The 13,278-nt window shown below is 53.4% G+C and overlaps 1 protein-coding gene across 1 annotated transcript in view; it reads left to right on the forward strand.

Moving 5' to 3' along the window:
* Positions 1-10,174: 10,174 nt before the first annotated feature.
* HSD3B7 (hydroxy-delta-5-steroid dehydrogenase, 3 beta- and steroid delta-isomerase 7) overlaps positions 10,175-13,278 on the forward strand; it is a 46,490-nt gene continuing 43,386 nt past the window's right edge. Inside the window, exon 1 of the mRNA XM_083152362.1 lies at positions 10,175-10,274. The gene's annotated coding sequence lies outside the window, so the exon portion shown is untranslated. The remainder of the gene's footprint in view (positions 10,275-13,278) is intronic.

The following is a 13,278-nucleotide window of genomic DNA, read 5'->3' on the forward strand; positions in this document are numbered from 1 at the left end:
CTGCGCAACTCCGGCCTCATCTGCGCTACTCCAGCCTCATCTGCGCTACTCCAGCCTCATCTGCGCCCACCTCAGCCTCATATGCGCCCACCTCAGCCTTATCTGCGCCCACCTCAGAACCAGCCGCCAAACCTCAAATTTGTGCCGTTGGTTTCACTCATTAAAATATAAAACTATAACAGATTTGATAAAAAATATATAAATGTTTTTAAAACAGAATTAGATTTAGAAATAATTCTTCTGTTCCATTGCGCCGGCACCCTGCGTCAGCAGTAACAGGCGTCGGGGTGGTGAAGGGGTTAACCCCTACGTTGTGTTGGGTGAAGGGATAAAGGGTTTTACTTCAAAGTGAGATCTATATTGCAGTGTAAAAATAAAGCAGCCAGTATTTGCCCTGCACAGAAACAAAATAACCCACTCAAATCTAATTCTCTCTGCACATTTTACATCTGCCCCCCCCTGCAGTGCACATGGTTTTGTCCATCTAAGACAGGGTTGCCGACTTTATTATTCTCCTCTCTGGGAGAAACCCGGAGAGGAGAGTTTTAGCAGCTGTTCAGGGGGTGGGGCTTAAGAGTGACATCACTAAGCCCCGCCCCATGATGGTAAAACAGCAAATTCACGGATCTCCGTAGAGGGTGCGGGGCTAAAATGACGCGATTGTGCCGTTTTAGCTTCGCCCCCTCCTCTGAGACCCGAGAATTGCGGCATTTTAACATGTCCCGCTGTCCCACCCGCGGCAGGCATTGTCCCGCTGCGGGGGGGTGACAGTTGGGAGACCCCCAATCTAGTAGAATAGACGCTGTGCGCATGCGCACAGCGTCTATTCTCGTATGAAAATGAGGTTGCGGCTAATTAGCATAAGCCGTGCCCTCATTTGCATACGCCCCCCCCTTTTCGGCCACTCGCGCGGCAACAGAAGTTGGGAGGTATGTTTTAATGCCGCGATCCGGTGGTCTGCGGGGGTCCGGGAGGGTTGCCAACCCTTCCGGGGGCCGGGAGGGGGACCCGATTTTCGGGAGACTCCCGGAAATTCCGGGAGGGTCGGCAACCCTGATCTAAGAAGGATTTTATCAGAAAGAGTGAACTAGAATAAGGCCCAAAGACACCTTATTGCCGTAGAATACATTTAAAGCTCCTCATACCCGGATAAAGTCCTAGTAATCTGGGTGTTGTGGGAGGGGGAATGACGCTGAGATCCCGGGTGTGGAAGACATGACAGGGTATTGTCTAATCGCTGTGCCCAATTATCCACCCAAAAATGACATGACTCTCCTGTTGGATAAAATTGGCCACAGCAGCCATCTTTATTGAAACAATACAATTTAACAATAACCAAAACATTCACACGGAAGGTGGTCCCCGAGGCCCTCAATAAATCTATCCACACCTCTAAGCACTTCCAGGAGTTCTTACCCCCAGCCGATAGCGATTGGCTCGAGGGCACCAATTGTCAACACCCAGTGCTCATTAATTAACCTCACCCAGGGGAGTCCAGCCCCCTCATGGGGCCCTCCCCGCCGCATAATTAAGCCTCAATGCCACTAACCTCGAGGACCCCCCTCCGCACAGGCCACTGTGACAAAAAGACATCCTATCAATTATTCTACCTAAAAACTACAAAAAACAGGGAGGGTGGGTGGGAGCTGTTAAGAAAAATCTCCCAGTGACACCTATTTCCCGCCTGAACCCCGCTTATAAACCCCTCCAACACCCCGTTAAGCCCCTCCCCCTATGACCCTCTCCTTAAACACTCCTCCTATGACTACACTGCTAGTCAGCTCCCTACAAACCCTGTCAGGGGAGCCTACCCCCAGGCTTTGCCTCCAGTCCAGCTCCTACATGACAGGGTATTGTCTAATCGCTGTGCCCAATTATCCACCCAAAAATGACATGACTCTCCTGTTGGATAAAATTGGCCACAGCAGCCATCTTTATTGAAACAATACAATTTAACAATAACCAAAACATTCACACGGAAGGTGGTCCCCGAGGCCCTCAATAAATCTATCCACACCTCTAAGCACTTCCAGGAGTTCTTACCCCCAGCCGATAGCGATTGGCTCGAGGGCACCAATTGTCAACACCCAGTGCTCATTAATTAACCTCACCCAGGGGAGTCCAGCCCCCTCATGGGGCCCTCCCCGCCGCATAATTAAGCCTCAATGCCACTAACCTCGAGGACCCCCCTCCGCCACCAAGCACGTGGTTAAACCCTTAACCCCGTGCGCCCCCCCCACATCCGGAACGCTGTTTCTATTCCCTCTCGTAGTCCCAAAGACCAAACATCTATCCCCACATTATTCAGGTGCACTCCGTCCCCTCTCCAAAATGCCCCGGCACCTGACTCAAGTTCCCTGTGCCTCACCACCACAGCCCCGTTCCTGGCCATAAAGCGCCCAATCGCCCTGTTAACTTTAATACATGCCTTATTGAGCTTATCAGCCGACCGTGCATCCCTCCAATAATGGCGTGGCACAATATCCGACCAAACCGTGATCACTTCCGGACAAAATGCCCATAAACGTAGGAGATCAAACTTGATATCCCGTATCAACTCCCTAAATGGTCTGCCCCCAAGATCATTCCCCCCCACATGCAACACTAATATGTCGGGGGCCCTATCGAGCCGAACAAGACGGTGAAATTCCGGCAACACTCCACTCCATACCATACCGCGCTTCCCCAGCCAGCGAACCACTGCCTCCTCTCTATCCAAACCTAGCTGGCGGCCGTTCGGCCCGTAACGCTCCACAAAAGACATATGAATGTCCCAAAATCCAAATCAGGCACGGAGGCTGCCCTAAAACAGAAAAGAACACAATCAACCTCAACAATCCCCTAAACGAACATAAGAACGAAAGCGAGACGATTCCCACCGCCCAATACGCTTAATTAACTCATCCCCAAATCCCATTCTAGCAGCCTCAGTTGCGGCCCCAATGCGGAAAGAGTGACCCGCGTACTCCTCCCCCTTGAGGCCCAACGTACGTAGGACTGTTCTAAACACACTTGTGAACTGAAACCTTGATAGAAAGGATCCATTTGCATGCATCAACAAGGGATCCCTTTCCCTGCCCACCCTGACTTCCTTAAAATTCCTCAGGCGTGCCACCGGGCACATATCCGACCCTGGTACAGAGAAGAGAACCACCTTCTTCCCCCTCCCTAACTGATCCGTCTTAGACCTCCTCACCACTAGCTCCACCCTGTCCGCGTATAAATCCACATCCTCCTCTAACAATCCCCCCGGCCTGGACACACTAGGACTCACTAGCTCACCTATCCGCAGTGCCCCGAAAAAGGCAAGCGAAAAGGCTACCCCGAACAACCTTTCCTCGAAATTGGAACTACAGACCTCCCTTAACTTCATGCCCATATTCTGCAACAACTGGAAGGACACCGGTCTTCTCTGATCCTGCACCACGTGTCCCCTCCTCCAACCTTTTAAAGCTTGCGCAATCAGGAAATTCTTAGTAACATCAGGCCTGCCACCTGCACGAAACCCAAAAGCCAAACCCGCCATGCAGCGCGTGATTTTTGCTACTGACCAACCAATCTCCTTACAATGGCCTATATATAGTAAGACAGCCAACTCGTCATCGTCCTCTCTCAAACCTACTACCTCACGCCATTCCAACCAGCTCTTCCATTCCTGATTATATGCGGACCATGTATTCGGGGCCAAAGATTCCCTGATGAGCTGATCGACTACCCGTCCAGCAGAGCCCAGAGCCGAGTCGGGAACCCGGTCCCCTCCCTGTCCGCCTCTGGCGCCAACTCCCGGAAACGTTCCCACTGTGAACGAGATAAAGAATCCGCAATGCCGTTAGAGACACCGGGAACGTGCCTAGCCACCACCCACAAATTCAAGGCCAGACATTCCAATACTAGCTGCTGCAAAATCGTGACCACTGGCGGTGAAGATGCCGACAATTGGTTAATGGCCATGACAACCCCTAAATTATCGCAGTGAAAACAAATCTTCCTATTGCGGAACAACTCCCCCCAAACAACTACTGCCACCAAAATAGGAAACAACTCCAACAATGCCAAGTTTTTGACCATGCCCTTATGCACCCAAGACTCCGGCCACCGGCCTACACACCAATGTCCCTGGCAATATGCCCCAAAACCGCCACTCCCAGCCGCATCTGTGAAGAGGTCTAACTCAGTAGCCACGCATGTGTCCGACATCCACAAGGCTCTGCCGTTAAAAGCTTCTAAGAAAGTTGCTCACACCCGCAAATCCCCTTTCAACTCACTACCCAATCTGACAAAATGATGAGGAAGAGCCACCCCTGCTGTCGCTGCTGCCAACCTCCTGCTGAAAATGCGGCCCATAGGCATAATGCGACACGCAAAATTCAACTTACCCAGCAAGGACTGCAATTCCCGCAATCTAATCTTCTTCAACAGCAATGCCCTCCCTACCTCAGCCTTCAAACCCAGCAATTTCTCCTCGGGCAAGCGGCACTCCATATTCTCGGTATCAATGACAATACCCAAAAAACTGATCACAGTCGCAGGGCCCTCCCTCTTACCTGGTGCAAGCGGGACCCCAAAGTCTGCCGACACCCTTTCAACAGTCCTTAATAATAAGTCGCAGACACCGGTCCCCCCAGGACCAATACATAAGAAGTCATCTAGGTAATGAATAACTGAACTGCACCCAGAGACATCCTTAACCACCCACTCCAGAAAAGAACTAAAGGCCTCAAAATAAGCACACGACAAGGAGCAACCCATCGGTAAACATCGATCAACAAAAAACTCCCCGTCCCAACAACATCCCAACAAACGCAAACTGGTTGGGTGAACCGGCAGCAAACGAAACGCCGATTCAATATCAGTCTTTGCCAACCGAGCCCCTTTCCCAAACCGCTTCACCCACTGAACAGCCGCGTCAAACGATGTATAGACCACCGAGCAGATGTCGGGGTCAATGCCATCATTGACCGACGCCCCTTTTGGAAAAGACAAATGGTGTATAAGACGAAACTTGTTCGCCTCCTTTTTCGGCACCACCCCCAATGGAGAGACTATCAAATCTGGCCAAGGAGCCGACCCAAAAGGTCCAGCCATACGACCCAGCTGCACCTCCTTAAGCAATTTTTCCTGCACCACCTCCGGATGCTCCCTTGCAGACTTCAAATTCCTCCTAAAACCCCCTGAAACCTGCACATCGGAAGGTATCTTAAAACCTTCCCTAAACCCCTCCTCCAACAACACGGCTGTCTGCTGATCAGGATACCTACGCAGATAGCCCAGCATCCTTTCCAGCCGAACTGGTGTCTCCCCCTTTTGAATTACCGTCCCGGGACTTCCCCCTGAAGCATTTATTTGCACCATGGGTCCCTCCACACGAGGAACATTCGTGCTTAAATTTGCATTTCGCCCCAAACCGGCATGACCCATCATTGAAGGCAAAGCAGAGTCCTTTCTGCATGGCCGTCCCATTAGTGGCCTCCCTCGGCCCCCCCCCTTACCCACGAAAGGGCTGCCCACTTTTCATGGGGGCCGTCACCTTTAACCATAAAGCAATATCTTTGTGGTCCCAGCGTATGTTAGGGCGCACAGCCTTCCTCTGTCTAAACTGCTCATCGTACCTGAGCCAAGCCAGGCCCCCATACACACGGTACGCCTCCCCAATCGCATCCATGTAACAGAACAAACCTGAACAATTGTCAGGTGCCTTCTCCCCAATCACACTAGCTAAAATGGCAAATGCTTGCAACCAGTTCGTGAATGACCTCGGTATCAGCCGATACCGCCGCCGTTCCTCCTCCTCCTTCTTCTCCTCCTTCCGGGGCCTATCCAGATTAAAACGCTCTAACGGGAGCAGTGAAAATATATCCACATATTCCCCTTTCCAAATCCTCTCCCTCACCTCCTGCTTCAGGTGGGCCCCCAACGGCCCCTCAAAACATACATACACCTCCCCTTTTGCCGTGTCACTGAGCCTCCCACTCTCCTCCTGCGTCCCCACACTGCCCCCTTCTGCCCCCGCACTACTGCTGCTTTGCTCACCGCCAGATACCGGCACCCCGCTTCCCACCGGCGCCCCACCGTTGACCGGCACACTATTGCTGACTGGCACGCTATAGTTAGCTGGAGTGCCCGAAGTCTGCGGCGCCCACGCCGCCGCCGGGGACGGCCCCGCCCCCTGTCGCAAACCTACTAACCAATCTGCAAAACCACTCAACAAATCAGTAAAGCCCCTGCTCATCTCCCCTTGGAGGGCTGACCCTCCCCCCCCTGACTCGGCGCTAAAGCATTAACAAACATAGAGACAGACTCACCAGGCTGCCTGGGGGCTGTGAACCCAGCAGCCGCAGGTCCAGTGTCCGGACGAGCCCCAGCCAATGATGATGGACCAGGCACTTCTCCATCCTCTGCTGACGCTGACATCTCTCTTCTCCTGTCATCCCGACCCTCAGGTACAGCACCAGCCGGCGTGACCTCGTTGGAGGCGGAGCCAGCTGTGCGCCGCTCGCTCCGTGTACCAGGCCTGCGTTCCTCAGCCTGTACTTCTGCCCCCCTGGCACGACTCACCCCGCGCTGGGCAGCAGCATGCGCCGCATGCCCCGCCGCTCCTGGTCCAGTACCTCTCACCGCTGGATCTTCTTGCACGGGGGGGGATCCCCCCCGCGCGGAGGGTTCCGCCTGCTGGTCGGATTCCTCCCAGACCTGGTCCTGCGGGCGGGCGTTGCCTGGCCCTCAGCCAGGCCTGGAGGGTCCCTAACGGGGCTCCGTGAACGGCGCTGAACCCTGGGGGACACAGATGGGCTGAAGCGCTCCGGAGGCCTAGACCTCCGAGGCCGTGCACCCGCAGGAGCAGCCTCTTGCGCTGCTGCTCCCAGTCCCCCCAGCAGACCTGACATCTGCTGCTGCAGCCACTCTGCCCCTCTGGTGCCCGCTGCCTCCCTAAGGGCAGCCAGCGCAGCGGTTACTTCCGCATCAGCGTTGCCTGGGGAAGCCATGGGAGATGCCAGTGATGTTTAGCTGTTAAGAAAAATCTCCCAGTGACCCCTATTTCCCGCCTGAACCCCGCTTATAAACCCCTCCAACACCCCGTTAAGCCCCTCCCCCTATGACCCTCTCCTTAAACACTCCTCCTATGACTACACTGCTAGTCAGCTCCCTACAAACCCTGTCAGGGGAGCCTACCCCCAGGCTTTGCCTCCAGTCCAGCTCCTACATTATGGAAGTGCTGAGTGACCAGGCCGTGCGTCACATAATACAGCATGTGGGACACGCAGTGAGGAACATGTGTGCTGGACAAGGCCCACGCAGCGCTGTATATAATTACACACAGGCTGGTTATGTGCTGGACAGGGCCCACGCAGCGCTGTATATAATTACACACAGGCTGGTTATGTGCTGGACAGGGCCCACGCAGCGCTGTGTATAATTACATACAGGCTGATTATGTGCTGGGCGATTTGGAGGAAAAACACAGCAATGCCTGGACTGGAGCATTACATAGTATTTATATTGTACACAGCCATCTGTAACCAACAGGCCCACAATCTGGGTTACTTACAGCAGAGCGCCACAAACATCTCGGTGTCCTGAAGGATCAGAGACTGGTCCCCTGGCGCCCCCAGGCCAAACAAGAAGGACCAAAGCAGAGTATACACCTATCCCATCCGTACAGCGCCCCCATACACCTATCCCATCAATACAGCACCCCCATACACCTGTCCCATCCATACAGCACCCCCATAAACCTGTCCAATCCGTACAGCACCCCCATACACCTGTCCAATCCGTACAGCACCCTCATTCACCTGTCCAATCCGTACAGCATCCCCATACACCTGTCCAATCCGTACAGCATCCCCATACACCTGTCCCATCCGTACAGCACCCCCATTCACCGGTCCTATCCGTACAGCATCCCCATACACCTGTCCCATCCATACAGCGCCCCATACACCTGTCCAATCCGTACAGCGCCCCCATACATCTGTCCAATCCGTACAGCGCCCCCATACACCTGTACAATCCATACAGCACCCCATACACTTGTCTCATCCGTACAGCACCCCATACACCTGTCCCATCCGTACAGCACCCCCATACACCTGTCCCATCCGTACAGCACCCCCATACACCGGTCCTATCCGTACAGCACCCCCATACACCGGTCCCATCCGTACAGCATCCCCATACACCTGTCCCATCCGTACAGCGCCCCCACACACCTGTCCCAACCGTACAGCACCCCCATACACCTGTCCAATCCATACAGCACCCCATACACCTGTCCAATCCGTATAGCACCCCATACACCTGTCCAATCCGTACAGCACCCCCATACACCTGTCCCATCCTTAGAGCACCCCATACACCTGTCCAATCCGTATAGCACCCCATACACCTGTCCAATCCGTACAGCACCCCCATACATATGTCCAATCCGTACAGCACCCCCATACATCTGTCCAATCCGTACAGCACCCCCATACACCTGTCCCATCCGTACAGCACTCCCATACACCTGTCCCATCCATACAGCACCCCATACACCTGTCCAATCCGTACAGCGCCCCCATACACCTGTCCAATCCATACAGCACCCCCATACACCGGTCCCATCCGTACAGCACCCCCATACACCTGTCTCATCCATACAGCACCCCCATACAACTGTCCCATCCATACTGCACCCCATATACCTGTCCCGTCCATACAGCACCCCCATACACCTGTCCCCTCCATACTGCACCCCATATACCAGTCCCGTCCATACAGCACCCCCATATGCCTGTCCCGTCAATCCAGCACCCCCATACGCCTGTCCCGTCCATACTGCACCCCCATACACCTGTCCCATCCATACAGCTCCCCCATACATCTATCCCATCCATACAGCACCCCCATACACCTGTCCCATCCCTACTTCACCCCCATACACCTTTCCCATCCATACAGCACCCCCATACACCTGTCCCATCCATACAGCACCCCATACACCTGTCCCATCCATACAGCACCCCCATACACCTGTCCCATCCATACAGCACCCCCATACACCTGTCCCATCCATACAGCACCCCCATACACGTGTCCCATCCCTAATTCACCCCCATACACCTGTACCATCCATACAGCACCCCCATACACCTGTCCCATCCATACAGCACCCCCATACACCTGTCCCATCCATACAGCACCCCATACACCTGTACCATCCATACAGCACCCCCATACACCTGTACCATCCATACAGCACCCCCATACACCTGTCCCATCCACACAGCACCCCCATACACCTATCCCATCCATACAGCACCCCCATACACCTGTCCCATCCTTACAGCACCCCATACACCTGTCCCATCCATACAGCACCCCCATACACCTGTCCCATCCATACAGCACCCCCATACACCTGTCCCATCCATACAGCACCCCCATACACCTGTCCCATCCATACTGCACCCCATACACCTGTCCCATCCATACTGCACCCCATATACCTCTCCCGTCGCTACAGCACCCCCATACACCTGTCCCATCCATACAGCACCCCCATATGCCTGTCCCGTCTATCCAGCACCCCCATATACCTGTCCCATCCATACAGCACCCCCATACGCCTGTCCCATCCATACTGCACCCCCATATACCTGTACCGTCCATACAACTCCCCCATACATCTGTCCCATCCATACAGCACCCCCATACACCTGTCTCATCCATACAGCACCCCCATACAACTGTCCCATCCATACTGCACCCCATATACCTGTCCCGTCCATACAGCACCCCCATACACCTGTCCCATCCATACAGCACCCCCATATACCTGTCTCGTCTATCCAGCACCCCCATACGCCTGTCCCGTCCATACTGCACCCCCATATACCTGTACCGTCCATACAGCACCCCCATACACCTGTCCCCTCCATACAGCACCCCCATATGCCTGTCCCATCTATCCAGCACCCCCATACGCCTGTCCCGTCCATACTGCACCCCCATATACCTGTACCGTCCATACAACTCCCCCATACATCGGTCCCATCCATACAGCACCCCCGTACACCTGTCCCATATATACAGCACCCCCATACATATACTGCCCCCCCACCCCCCCCTGCAGCCCACCACTGGAGGTATGTATCACATGTGAATGCTGAGCATTTGCTATTTGCAGCAGTGTGTGGGACTGAACAATCCTCCTGTAATCTGTCTCCTCCCCCAGCTGTCAGTGAGTGCTGTGCAATGTGCTGTGTGCAGACCAGGCTCTGTCAGTCGGAGAGGTAAGTGCTATAGCTAGACACAGACTGTATATACCTCACCTGTATGCTGTATACTGTGCCACACTGCACCACACACCTGTATGCTGTATACTGTGTCACACTGCACCACACTGCACCACACACCTATGCTGTATACTGTAACATTTAGCAACAGACATGTTTGTGTCACTTTCATTTGCAGATACTAACATGACAGTAATCTGCATTGCCATAATTCTAGGCATGGGTATTACACCGGGCACAGGGTGAGCTGGGTCACAGTGTATAGTATAGGGGTAGCTGCTGCACCATGCCATATGCTGTGGTAGTGATTACAGGTGCATACTCTGAAGGAACACGGGACCCCCAGCATAAGCATCAGTAACTGCCTCAGAGCATCATTATACATAAGACATTCTGCTCCACCTGCCGCAGATCTCTCTTCCCAATATATGTCCCCATGGATAGCATTCTGAGGCAGCCTAGCTCTGTCACCCCAGGGGGTCCCATGGTCTGAACCAATCATTTCATAGCTGGCCCCGTACCTGTTGCTTTCTGGATACCTGGGTATATTTGCAGCACTGACACTTAATACGGGGGAGCAGGATGTACTAACACAGCCTCACCTGGATGGGGACATTGTGGGTACCCCATGGCTGCAGTCAGTAGTAGCCCACTATATAAAGTGCAAAGGTTCCAAAATGTGGTTCCCTAACAAGCCAGGTCTTCAGTTTATCCATGCTTGGACACAGGTGACTTTTGTATTACCTCAGGCAATTTGTTTTAAGCATCTGCACAGGTCCATAGCTATACAAAAAACCTGGACTGTGGGGCGCTTCGAGGACTGTGCTTGGAAACTCTGACATAAAGGGATCTATTTATTGAGCCATGGCGAGAGAGAGAGATAAAGTGGACAGAGATAAAGTAGCACCCAAACAGCTCCTAACTGCCATGTTAGAGGCTGTGTTAGAAAAATGACAATTAGAAGCTGTAAAGCTGTAAATAGACCCCCTCCCCAAACACACAAAGTATCTGAAAGGAACTGAGAAGACAGCGGCTGTTCAGGGTGATTTTCCACCAGTGGAGAGTGAAAAGATGAGGAGAATATTCCACAGCCAGCCAGTATTACATTACAGTCCTGTAGTCTGTATGTCTCTCTCCCTTCTCTTTCCCTCTCTCCTTCTCTCTCCCTCTCTCTCTCCCCATTTCTCTCTCTCTCCCCATTTCTCTCTCTCTCCCCATCTCTCTCTCCTTCTCTATCCCGCTCTCCCTCTCTCTCCATCTCCCTCTCTATATATCTCTCTTCATCTCCCTCTTTCTCTCCATCTCTCCCTCTCCATCTCTCTATCTCCCCCTCTCTCCATCTCTCTCCCCATCTCCCCCTATCCCCCCCTCTCTCTCCATCTCCCCCTCTCTCTATCCATCTCTCTCTCCCTCTCTCTCTCCATCTCTCTATCTCCGGCGCAGTGGCATCGCCGGACATCGCATTGCAGTGTTGAAGTACAATCGGAGATTCCTGCTGCAGTCCCCCTTTGATACATTTAGGAGATACTTAATATTTGCGGCTAAACCCCGAAAACGGGTTTGATAAATGGGCCCCTACGTCTATCCATCTCTCCATCTATTTCTCTCCCTCTCTCTCCCCATCTCCCTCTCTCCCTCCATCTCTCTCTGTCTCTCCATCTCTCCTCATCTCCCTTTCTCTCTCCATCTCTCTCTGTCTCTCCATCTCTCCCTCTCTCCATCTCCCCATCTCTCCCTCCATCTCCCTCTCTCCATCTCTCTCTCCCTCTCCATCTCTCCATCTCTCCCTATGGGCGGGATGTTATAACATCCGCGGCCCCCCTTCGCCGGACATCGCATTTTTAATAACGGCATATGCTATAACATATGCCGTTATTCATGCAAGGGACAGCTCTTGCGGTAAGAGCTGTCCCTTGCGATGCGGTGCCGGCGCTGGACTTCCGGGTCTGTGACCCGGGAGTCCATCTGCGCATGCGCAGACCCCGGCGCCGGCCGCAGGGCACGCTGGGAGGGATCCGTGACGGATCCCTCAAACAGCGCTGCGGTAAGAAGCCCATAGGCTTCTGCAGGGATTCGCCAGCTTTAGCTGGCGATTCCCTCCGCAGCGCTGACACTGCGGAGGCGCCATATAGCATATAGAAATGCGGTAGAAACCCCGAAAACGGGGTTTTTACCGCATTTCTGCTATATAGCATCCCGCCCTATATCTCTATCTCCATATATCTCTCTCTCTCTATCTCCCCCTCTCTCCCCCATCTCCCTCTCTCTCTCCATCTCCCCTATCTCTCCCATCTCCCTCTCTCTCTCCCTCTCTCTCTCCCATCTCCCTCTCTCTCTATCTCTCCCTCTCTCTCTCCATATATCTCCCTCTCTTTCTCCATATATCTCCCTCTCTTTCTCCATATATCTCCCTCTCTCTCTCCATCTCCCTCTCCTTCTCTCTCTGTCTCTCCATCTCTTTCTCTCCCCATCTCCCTTTCTCTCTCCATCTCCCTCTCCATCTCTCTGTCTCTCCATCTCTCCCTCTATTTCTCTCCCTCTCTCTCCCCATCTCCCTCTCTCCCTCCATCTCCCTCTCTCCATCTCCCTCTCTCTCCCTATCTCTCTCCATATATCTCTCTCTCCATCTCTCCCTCCATCTCCCTCTCCATCTCTCTCCCCATCTCTCTATTTCCCTCTCTCTCTCCATATATCTCCCTCTCTCTCTCCATCTCCCTCTCTCTCTCCATCTCCCTCTCTCTCTCCATCTCCCTCTCTCCATCTCCCCTATCTCTCCTCATCTCCCGCTCTCTCTATCTCTCCCTCTCTCTCTCCATCTCTCTCTCTCCCATCTCCCTCTCTCTCCCATCTCCCACTCTCTCTCTCCATATATCTCCCTCTCTTTCTCCATATATCTCCCTCTCTCTCTCCATCTCCCTCTCTCCATCTCCCTCTCCTTCTCTCTCTGTCTCTCCATCTCTTTCTCTCCCCATCTCCCTTTCTATCTCCATCTCCCTCTCCA

This window comes from Crinia signifera, chromosome 7 (genome assembly GCF_055691185.1).
Source record: "Crinia signifera chromosome 7, ASM5569118v1, whole genome shotgun sequence".
Lineage (NCBI taxonomy): Eukaryota > Metazoa > Chordata > Amphibia > Anura > Myobatrachidae > Crinia > Crinia signifera.